The sequence below is a fragment of the Panthera tigris genome, chromosome E2 (genome assembly GCF_018350195.1).
Source record: "Panthera tigris isolate Pti1 chromosome E2, P.tigris_Pti1_mat1.1, whole genome shotgun sequence".
Taxonomy (NCBI): domain Eukaryota; kingdom Metazoa; phylum Chordata; class Mammalia; order Carnivora; family Felidae; genus Panthera; species Panthera tigris.
This window is the reverse complement of record NC_056674.1, coordinates 6,572,635-6,583,449: the sequence shown is the minus strand read 5'-3', so window position 1 is coordinate 6,583,449 and position 10,815 is coordinate 6,572,635. Positions and strand designations below refer to the sequence as shown.

At 40.2% G+C, this 10,815-nt stretch overlaps 1 long non-coding RNA gene across 1 annotated transcript; it reads left to right on the top strand.

Moving 5' to 3' along the window:
- Positions 1-1,605: 1,605 nt before the first annotated feature.
- On the top strand, positions 1,606-9,086 carry LOC122234331. Its single transcript, XR_006212099.1, has 3 exons — positions 1,606-1,673; positions 7,313-7,359; positions 7,767-9,086. It is a non-coding gene; the product is annotated as an uncharacterized LOC122234331 (long non-coding RNA).
- Positions 9,087-10,815: the final 1,729 nt, after the last annotated feature.

The following is a 10,815-nucleotide window of genomic DNA, read 5'->3' as shown; positions in this document are numbered from 1 at the left end:
AAAAAGAAATAAACATTAAAAAAAAACGTGTAAAGAAAAAAGAAAGAAAACCGAAGCAGGAAGTTTCATAATTCCAGACTTTAGCCTGTATTTCAAAGTTGTAATCATCAAGACAGTATGATATTGTCACAAAAACAGACACATAGACCAATGGAATATAGTAGAGAACCCAGAAATGGACCCACCAATGTATGGCCAACTAATCTTTGACAAAACAAGAAAGAGTATCCAGTGTACTGGATGGTGCTGGGAGAACTGGACAGTAACATGCAGAAGAATGAAACTGGACCAATTTCTAACACCATACACAAAAATAAATTCAAAATGGATGAACAACCTAAATATGATTCAGGAAACCATCAAAATCCTACAGGAGAAAACAGGCAGCAACCTCTTTGTCCTCAGCTGCAGCAACTTCATACTTGACATGTCTCCAAAGGCAAGGGAAATAAAAGGCAAAATGAATTACTGGGACCTCATCAACATAAAAAGCTTCTGCAGAGCAAAGGAAACAGTCAACAAAACTAAAAGGCAACAAATGGAATGGGAGAAGATATTTGCAAATGACATATTGGATAAAGGGTTAGTATCAAAATCTATAAAGAATTTGCCAAACTCAACACCTGAAAAACAAATAATCCAGTGAAGAAATGGGCAGAAGACATGAATAGACCCTTTTCTAAAGAAGACATCCAGATGGCAAACAGACACATGAAACGATGCTCAACATCACTCATTGTCAGGGAAATACAAATCAAAACCACACTGAGATACCACCTCACACCAGTCGAAGTGGCTGACATTAACAACTCGGGAAAGAACAGATGTTGGCGAGGATGTGGAGAAAGGGGAACCCTCTGCACTGTTGGTGGGAATGCATGTTGGTGTAGCCAGTCTAGAAAACAATGTGGAGGTTCCTCAAAAAATTAAAAATAGAATTACCCTACAACCCAGCAATAGCACTACTAGGAATTTATCCAAAGGATACAGGAGTGCTGATTTGAAGGGGCACATGCTCCCAATGTGTGTAACAGCGCTATCAACAATAGCCAAAGTATGGAAAGAGTCAAAATGTCCATCAACTGATGAATGGATTAAGGATATGTGGCATATAGTATAGGTGGAATACTTGACGATGTAAAAGAATGAAATCTTGCCATTTGCGACCATGTGGATGGAACTAGAGGTGTTATGCTAAGCAAAATAAGTCAGAGAAACACTAATATCATATGATTTCACTCATGTGGAATTGGAGAAAGTTAACAGATGATCAGAGGGATAAGGGATAAGGATGATCATAGGGATAAAATAAGATAAAAACAGGGAGGCAAACCATAAGAGACTCTTAAATACGGAGAATAAACTGAGGATTGGTGGGTGGGGAAAATGGATCATGAGCATTAACGAGGGCACTTGTTGGGATGAGCACTGGGTGTTACATATAAGTAATGAATCAGTGGATTCTACTCCTGAAGAAAAGACTACACTGTATGTTAACTAACTTGAAAATTCAATAAATAAATAAACTCAAGATTTAAAAAAAAGGCGTATTTTGATGCCATAAAAAAAGGCATATTTGCAAACTACGTTTTTTCCAGATGATGAGAAAGAGGCCTGGAGAACTGAAGAGCAAAGGAGGAAAAAGTCTTTCTGAGGCAAATATTGGCTTCCAGGTAAGATGCTGTGTCCTTTCTTCTCCCTGAGAGGTCATTTGTTTATAACTTGAAAACCTTTACTTCTCTCTCTCAACCCTGTCACCCTGGCCCCTTGTCCTGGACTCTGTGTCTCACACGCCCACTCTCCTCTCCAGCGCTCTCTGTCCTGGGCCCATGGTGCCCTCCTGCCCAGACTGCTTCTCTCCCTCAGGTTTTGCATCCTTTCCCACACACTAGTGGTCTCTAGAGATGCTAGCTAGAAACTTGTAGTTGTTCTTAGTAATTGGCAAGTGGGAAGAATGTTTGCAAAAATATTCTGAGGACCCAAGCCTATCACTGCTAGTGCTGCTTCAGGTGAAATGCTAATTGCCGTTGTGAGGGGAGGCGGGTGTCACACAGTCATAAACACACATCTCAGGGCCCAGCTGCCCATCTTGCACACGTACTCACTTCTCTGACTGTCAACACAGAATCTGGCTCAGTGCTAAAGCCACACGGGAAGGTGGAATACCTCCTGAACCAGGAGCTGAGTTGGTATAAAGAGATGGGGTCCTACACCTACACCCATCCCTGATGGCTCCTAAGGCTCATAGTGTAATCCTCACTGACAGGATTATGTGGTTTCACCCAAGTGGTCATGTAATCTGATTTTTAATGTGTTTGAGGGCTGTATTTGTGGACTCCCTGTTCAGCCTACTTTGCAGGAACCATAGACATAATAGTCAGGTTTCTAAGGTGCATTCAACTAAATAGTCAGATGAATGTATAGTAATCATTTGATTGTGTACAGAAAAATGTGTCTGATCGCTGTTGCTGGACTAGAAATGTTTTCTGTAACTCCGCCTCTATGACGCACTGAATAGATTAAATAATTGTGTCTTGATTATGGAGAGACTTTTCCCAGTAATGTCAAGGAAACAGCTTTTAAATAAAATGTAACTTTGGTTTCAGGGCGAGATTTTTAGGCTCAAATGTATCTTGTGATGTTTCTGATGCTTTTAAATATTATAATAGCAATCCAAAAAGTTATATCACTTATACAATATACAAAGTTCTTGCATTAACATTCCACTTTGCATATTTCTTATATTGCAATATCTTTCACAAATCTTGCTTTATTGGTACTAATTTTATTTAACTCAAGTATTAATAAAAGTGATATTATGTACATATGTGTGTGTGTGTGTGTGTGTGTGTGTGTGTGTATGTGACACCCTACTTACAGAGTTCCTGTGTCTTGTGGTATTGCACTTTTGTTCGTGGAATGAAAGCAAATGATTCTTTCTGTTGTCATCTTAATGGAACATGGGTCAGCATGCGGCAGGTCATTAAATTCAGGTTGTCACGGGGCAGGAACCTGCAGCTTTGTAGTCCTGCCTCAGTGCATCTACAGTTTACTGAGGTCTCTAGGGTATTATTCACAGTTTGTATTTGCCTATAAGAAAAAGTCTTCATAAATAACTAGAAACTTGTTATTAATAAAAATTCAAATTAAATAGCACTAATCTAAATTGAAATGATAAGGTATAAATACAAATCTAAATTTAGATCTTCGTTTATTTAAAGAACACACCTGGAACACTTATGTAGCTCAGTTGGTTAAGTGTCCGACTCTTGATTTCAGCTCAGGTCATGAGCTCAGCGTTCCTGAGATCGAGCCCCACGTTGGGCTCTGAGTTGGGATTTTCTCTGTCCCTCTCACTTCTGCCCCTCCTCCACTTGCTCTCCCTCTCTCTAAATAAATAAATAAAATATTTTAAAAATACAGAAAAAATAAAGAACACAGCTTACTAGCATTTTCTTATATTATGGATTAAATGCACTAATTTTGTTCCCCACCCAGCCATGTTCCAGTCCCCACTCTATCCCTTATTTGTGAATGAATTCAGACAAAGCAGTTAACCTCTCTGTGCTTATGTAGTCCTCATCTTTATAAGGAATGTAATAGTGCCTGCCTCATGTATTTATAAGAAATATTAACTTAGTACATGGGTGGTTGTTATAACACTGATTCACATGTAGCAAATGTTGTATAACGGTTGTTCATGCAACTCTTGGAAGGCCCTAAATGACTGAAGAACTTTAAGTAATTATTTGAAAGTAGGAAGTGTTGGGAAGTGGAGAATATCGGATTTCAGCTGACATGATTCATGTGGCCCCTGCCTCCTATTCCCACCTAGGATTCTCTAGCCCAGAAGACAAGTATCAGTCACTTAGGACTGACAGCATGGCCACCAGGGATCTGGCAATAAGAATGATCTTCTTACTAATGTTTCCTGTCTTCTCTTCATTGTGATTCCTCAAAACCTAAACATAAGTGGAAGCATTCTTTGTTCTCAGTATGTGCTGCTAAATAAAAAGGAAAAATGGGAAAAAAAATATAAAATCCCCTCGTCTTATGAGAAATCTGTAAATCGAATGTATTTCCATAATGTTTGTTTGGTAATTTACTCATCCCCCTCAGAGTCTCCAGTACAATTATAAGAGGCTAACCCAAGAATGGTAAACAAAACATACTGAGCATTTTCTTCAATGTTAACAAAAAATTATAATAACTGTAATATTATATAATTATCTTGTAAATACTCGTGTGATTGACGTTTTACTAATGTCTGCCATTCTGGAGGAGTTCAGAATTTATGTGTATATAAACACCAGGTCTTGAAAAAATCCAGATATTATGGAGAAAACTTTGAGCATGTAACTTAAATTTGTCATAGTAAATTTTCCAAAAGTGAAGTAGGCATGGGATTATAAGAAAAAGAGCCTGGAAATGGGTCAACATGTGGCAGGTCATCAGTTACACTGAAGAGAACAGTGCTGGAGGGAAAATAAAGTCAGCAAAGAAAGCTTTGGGGAGCCAGGTATAATTGTGTAATGTCATACCAGAGAGGCGGGAGTCAGTCATGTGAAGTGTGATGTTTGGGAGCATGGGAGATAAGCTTGTGGGAACATTTTCAGGGAGAAATGGACAGGTTGGACTGGAGAGGGTAGTGGACAGCATAGAATTACATTTTAGCTGGTTCTTAACCAATATCAAGTGATTGTGACATTTTTATAAGCCAAGAATTCCATGGAATTGGTACCTGGAGAAGAAAGATTTTTCCCTCCTTTGTGAAGATGATTTGGGCATGTTGGGAAGAAAGAGGTTTGGAGGTGCACACTTGAGTCTTTGAAGTGAAGATATTAGTTAATGTTGGAGACTTCCACTCAATTTGGAGCCCTGAACGGAGTGCCATCTGTAGGGCAGAGACATGAATCCATTCTGTTTATGTGGATTTTGTGACTCCTTGATTTTCAATTCTCTTCGATTTTAGGAGAGATTTTTATATAGCTATCTCTGTATTTACATTCTGAAGCTGATGTAAACTATTGAGAATTTAATAATTTGAAAAAAATTTTTGACCCAATGGATATATCCATTTTTACGGATTAAAGATAGAACCTTGTACCACAAATGGAATCCATATTTGTAGCTCACATGAGGCACATAAATATTAACTACATTTTTAGATCACAAAACACGAAGAAAAATATATAAATACATGCCTACCTTCAATTATTGTGTGTAGGGATCTATATCTGTGTGTGATCTGTGTGTGTTTATACATATAAATGTAGAGTTAATTATGTTTGTTATCTATCAATTAACATATTGGAAAATTGTACATTAAGAACAATTTTAGGGGTGCCTGGGTGGCTCAGTCAGTTAAGTGACCAACTTTGACTCAGGTCATGATCTCACAGTTCGTGGGTTCAAGCCCCACGTCAGGCTCTGTGCTGCGCACTTGCTCGGAGCCTGGAGCCTGCTTTGGATTCTGTGTCTCCTTCTCTCTCTGCCCCTACCCTGCTTGTGCTCTGTCTCAGTCTCTCGAAAATAAATAAATGTAAAAAAAATTTTTTTTAAAAAGAATTTTAAATAGTACTAGTTACAATTATGACAAAACTCAAAATGTATGTGATAGTATGTGTATATTTCCATGCTAGTTGTTTGATTGTAAAATTCCATAAACTGTATTTTTAATTTTTATACTTTAATTCAGTTTCTTTGCCATACCTCTTATGAAAACATCCAATGAATGTAGTAAAAATCGCTTCATTTTTAAAGGTATAATTAATGCATTTAACTGTAATATAATAATTGATACATTTGAATGCAATGGGGCTTATTATTTAATCTATGTTAACTACTTTTCTATGGATTGCAAAATATAATTTTCATTTATAATTCTACATTATAATTGAACTTCTTTCTTTGAAGTTGTATACTCATCATTTCTGTTTTACCTAGAAATTTCAGCTTACGTTTAAAAGCTAATCACAGTGTCATTTTATTTAATATTCTTAAACCCCACCTTTATAATATATGGACAGCTCTAATCTATTTACCATATCCCATCTTTTTGAGGCTGATATGTATTTGAAAAATTTAAAGACACATGCACTGGTGATAAGTGCATTGCTCAAGAAAAGTTCACAAAGTGAACACATTCTGTACTCAGTACCTAGATCAATGAATAGAATATTGTCAGACTTTTGCTCCTTACCAGTCACTATTCCTCTGGGCCATCACTACTCTGACATGCATGGCACAACATAGGTTACTTTAGCCTGTCTTGCATCTTATATAAAGAAGGTAATAGAGCATTAACTCTTTTGTATTTGCTTTTGTCATTCCTTCTGTTGTTTATGAATTTATTGCTGCATGCTGTTATTAATCATTTATTGGCATTCCATGCAGGGTTCCATTGTGTGCATATAAAACAATTTACCTAATCATTCCACCATTAATTAGCATATGAGTGGTTTTCAGTTTGTGACTATTAGGAATACCACTGGTATCTAAATGTAGACCATGCTTTGTTGGCACATATACATATTTCTGTTGGCTATATAAGTAACAGTGGAATTGGTGGGTGACAGGTTGACAGTTCTGTAGCTTTAGGAGATAGTGCCTAATGGGTTTGGAAAATGTACAGAGTTTCACACCCACCAACAGTGTAGGAGATTTTTGGTTTGTGCACATCCTTGTCAACAGTTTCGATATTTTTTCATATTTCTCTTTGACTTCTGGTTAGTGTCTGATGGTACCAAGTAGTGATTTTCTTTTAATGTCCTTGATTACTATGGAAGTTGAGCATCCTTTCACATATTTATTAGACATTGGGCATCCTCTTTTTCAAGTATGTGTTAGTTTATTTTGTCCATTTTTATTGTGGTTTTTTTGGTTGTTTGTTTTTTTTGGTTTGTTTATTTTTTCTTATTGATTTGTAGTAATTCCTTTTATCTGCTGGATAAGTTTCCTTTGCTGGTCTCTTTTCTCACACTGTCTCTGTGTCTCTTGGTCTTTCCTGTGTGTGTTGTGTTTTGATAAGGAGAAAGTCTTAATGTTAATGTAACTATTTTCTCTTTTATAGATAATGTTTACTGTTCTGTTCAATAAATTCTTTCCTATTCTAAGACTACAGTTATTCTCCTTTTTTAAAACCCATATATCACTTTAAAATTTAGATTGGCAATCCATCCAGAATTGTTTTGCTGTATGTTTGGGTAATGTATTCTATTTTCTTCTGAGAAGATAACAAGTTCCAGTTCACTGAGAATATGTGATATTGTTCCTTCTTTTCATTTGCTTTCATCTCTCCTTGCTCATGCAGGTTGACATCACTGCTCCTTTGGATCCATCTTTCCTGTGAATGTCCTGGTAAATCTGGGTCTCTTCCTGCTCCTTCAGTCTTTCACAGTGCCACAGCACCACACAACCAAGGGCAGTCTTGGTATCAAAAATCTTCAATGGATCTTTTTACTCAATCAATCATAACCAAATTTTTAAGGGAAAGGTGCACCCTACAGGGAAACGATTCTGCATGATCCTCTCTCTTTTTTTTTTTTTTTTTTCATATCTTGTTTCAGCTACTGTCCTGGAATGGCTTGCAAACATTTTTGTGTAACAGCCTCTGAGGATGGCAATACTGTCTTTCTTGGGGAAAGGGCAGATTAACTACCTGGCCAATGCACTAGAGATAATGCCTTCCTCAGAGGCAAATGTTGGGCAGATGCATTTCTAATTCAACTGAAAAAATTGGGTTTTCTGAACTTAATTTTCTCCAGCTGTGACATGAATCTACTGTGTGTGCAGCATCCACCTGGACTTCTTTGCATGGCCCCCGTGAGACCTGTGGAAGCAAAGGGAAGAGATGTGAACACAAAGCTCTTGCTGCCTGTTGTGCATGCATAATACTGCCTTTGTCTCAGTCCCTGGCATCTCGTGTCTTCTACCAGCATCCATGCAGCTGGCAGGCTAACTTACTGGTTTGTAAATGGGGTAAAATCTTACACCCTTTACATTTCTTGACAGTCTTAGCAATGAGGATAGGGTAGCTATTGAGCCATACAACCACCAGCCTTAGTGTGTTGTCATAGTAGCAGAGGAAAGCTATGTTGATGAGGTAGTTTGGGCCTCTCTCAATCTGTGTGGACTGCTGTAAGAAAATTCCACAGGCTGGGAACCTTATAAATGAATTCATATCTCACAGTTTTGGAGGCTGAAAATCTGAAATCAGGCTGCCAGTGTGGTTGGCACGGGCCTTCCTCTGGGTTGCAGTCTTCTTGTATCTTATATTCACAGGGTGGAAGGGATGAGGGAGCTCTCAGGTCTCCTTGTAAAGGGCACCCATCCCATTCATGAGGGCAGAGCCTCCCAATCATGTCTTCAAAGGCTCCACCTCCAAATGCCATCACCTTTGGGGTTAGGTTTCAATATATGAATTTTGAGGAGACACAAACAGACCATAGCAGGACCCTTTGGAACAAGTTCAACAACCAGTTGTTGTTTCTACTGTTAGAATGTGACAGGAATTGTGTTATAGGCTTGTGCTTCCCCATCCCAGAAATTCCTGAGGGGATTATCCCAGTCAGGGTGAGGTGCAGGTAGAGAAGTGTTACTGGGACACACAGCCTTTCATTTGCCCCCAGTGTGTGTATAAGGGCTAAGGATTTAGGTCAACCTCTGATGTACCAGGTTTTCATGATACACATGATATACTGTCTGTTTGCAAGTTAGAGGCCTCAGTCTCAATCACCCTGTCTCACGTGCTGTCACCTATCTGCCAGTAGGGGTGGCTGATACCACCTGCTCAAGTTCAGAGTCCTGTATTCCAATGAAAATACGTTAGAACTCTATGGGCACGTTTACAGTGCTCAATCCCTCCAGCAGTGAGGGAAAAACCCTTGTTTCTTTGCCTTCCCATCACCTAAAAGGAGGTCCAGCCCTTACTGGACCTTAATGGTGTATGGGAGACGGCACACGTCTCTGCGAGTGAGAGTCTGTCATTTGGAGCCTTTGGCAAAGGGAGTCAGCCTCTACCTAGAAGCTCCCTAGGGGGTGTGAATTTGAGGCTTCTGTGACACACTCACAGGTGTGCTCTTTTAAAGTAGCAGTGCTTAAAAACTAAATTAAATAGTTTTTAAAAGACTGGTTAGCTTATTAGTGAGCTCTCCTCAAAACTGATCCTTAGATGCATTTCGACTGTGTGCCTTGATATTCCAATTTTGGACTGAGTCAACACGGACTCACTTGTAACAGGATAGAAAGGGCCCCAAAACTCCCATGTCCCACGGAAAGTGCATATTCAAGAATGAAGGCAAACTCTTTCTAGCAACATGTCAGCTTGACCAGAAAAAGTGGTACCTGCCCCTTGAGAAGACATTTTTAGCTCCATGCTTTGGTGAAAGCCACTGGCACTAGGAACCCTCAATCCTCTGAGGGTCCCCTAAAAGCATGCCTTTGTTCGCTGATGGTTTAGGTAGTCTGAACCCTAATGGTGTCCCCTGGGCCACTGGAATGGGTTAGTCTCAGTGCCGGCTCTGCAAATCTGAAATCAGAGGCAGTGGTTTCCTTCATTGGTCACATGTCAGATTCCTGGGCTGCTGCCAAGGGTCTAGCTGTCGAGTGTGCGACTTGGAAAACTATGGATGCCAGATTAAGGACCGCCCTGCCTTTCTTGGGCTGTGAACTGTGGAAACCAATTGCATCGCTCAAATACTTGTCTGGGTCACTCATTCAGATGTCCATGGTGAGGCCTGTTCTTTACAGAGTCTGCCCAGAATCAAGTTGCTGTTTGAGACTGTTTCTGACTCAGGGAGTTGTCTGTACATGGCACGCCTGTGACCTCCCCACCCCAGCCTTAGTGAGGTATATTTGAGAAAGAAAATTTTATGATATTTAAAGTGCACTCTTACCTATGAAGACCCATAGTCTCAGTGAGCTGTTGTAGTGGTGGGGAGATCCTGGGCACATGCAGGGCAAGGATTGAAATATGTAATGCTACCACCGTCTCCGTGTATGAGGAACAGTTGTCTAACTGGAGTGGGTAGGCGTGTTTGGAAAAGAAGCTTGGGCCATTCAGACGTGTCCAGGAGTCCTAGCTCAGCTCTGGCTTTCAAGGGGGCAGTGAAGGGGGGAAAAGCATCCCAGGTCTTCTCTTCCCCATTCCCCAACTCCCTGTGTTAAGGTGCTCTTAAAATGTGGTGGGGGGCTGTGTTGAGTAAAGCTTGGAATAGAGATTAATTAGTAAGACCCAACACTGCTCCCACTCTGTGAGAGGTAAGACTCCAGCGCATAGTCACAGTGCCAGCCCAGGGATAGGAATTCTGGGACAGAGACAGATGAGAGACTGAGAGATACGTGGGTTTAGGGTGGGTGGTGGTGGTATGTGGTTCCGGGGACTGGAGGACCAAGCCTGAAGAGAGGCAGGGAAGGGGAGACATTTATGCAGAGATCTGAGTATTAAATAGGAACTGCTCTCCCAGTAGAAGAGATGGTTTGGACAAATGCTGTTTCACGTGAAAAAGCACGATGTACGGAGAGGGCTCTAATTTTCCAGGACTGCTGAAGTGCAAAACGGGGAATGGATGTGCCTAAGCACTGCTTTGGAACCAGAACCACACGGGGCTTGAGCTTCAGGCAGAAAGTAAGGCAAGTCGCCGCCCTTGTGTGGGCCTCCGCAAAATAAAGCATAAAACCAAAGTCTCAACCCCTACTCCTCCTTCACAAAGTTGCTGGGGATAGATCCATCAGCCATTAGAGCCACCAGCTCACAAGCCAAAACCCGAACTGTCTCGCTCCCCACATGACGTCATGCAATCCTAGCGACGCCGG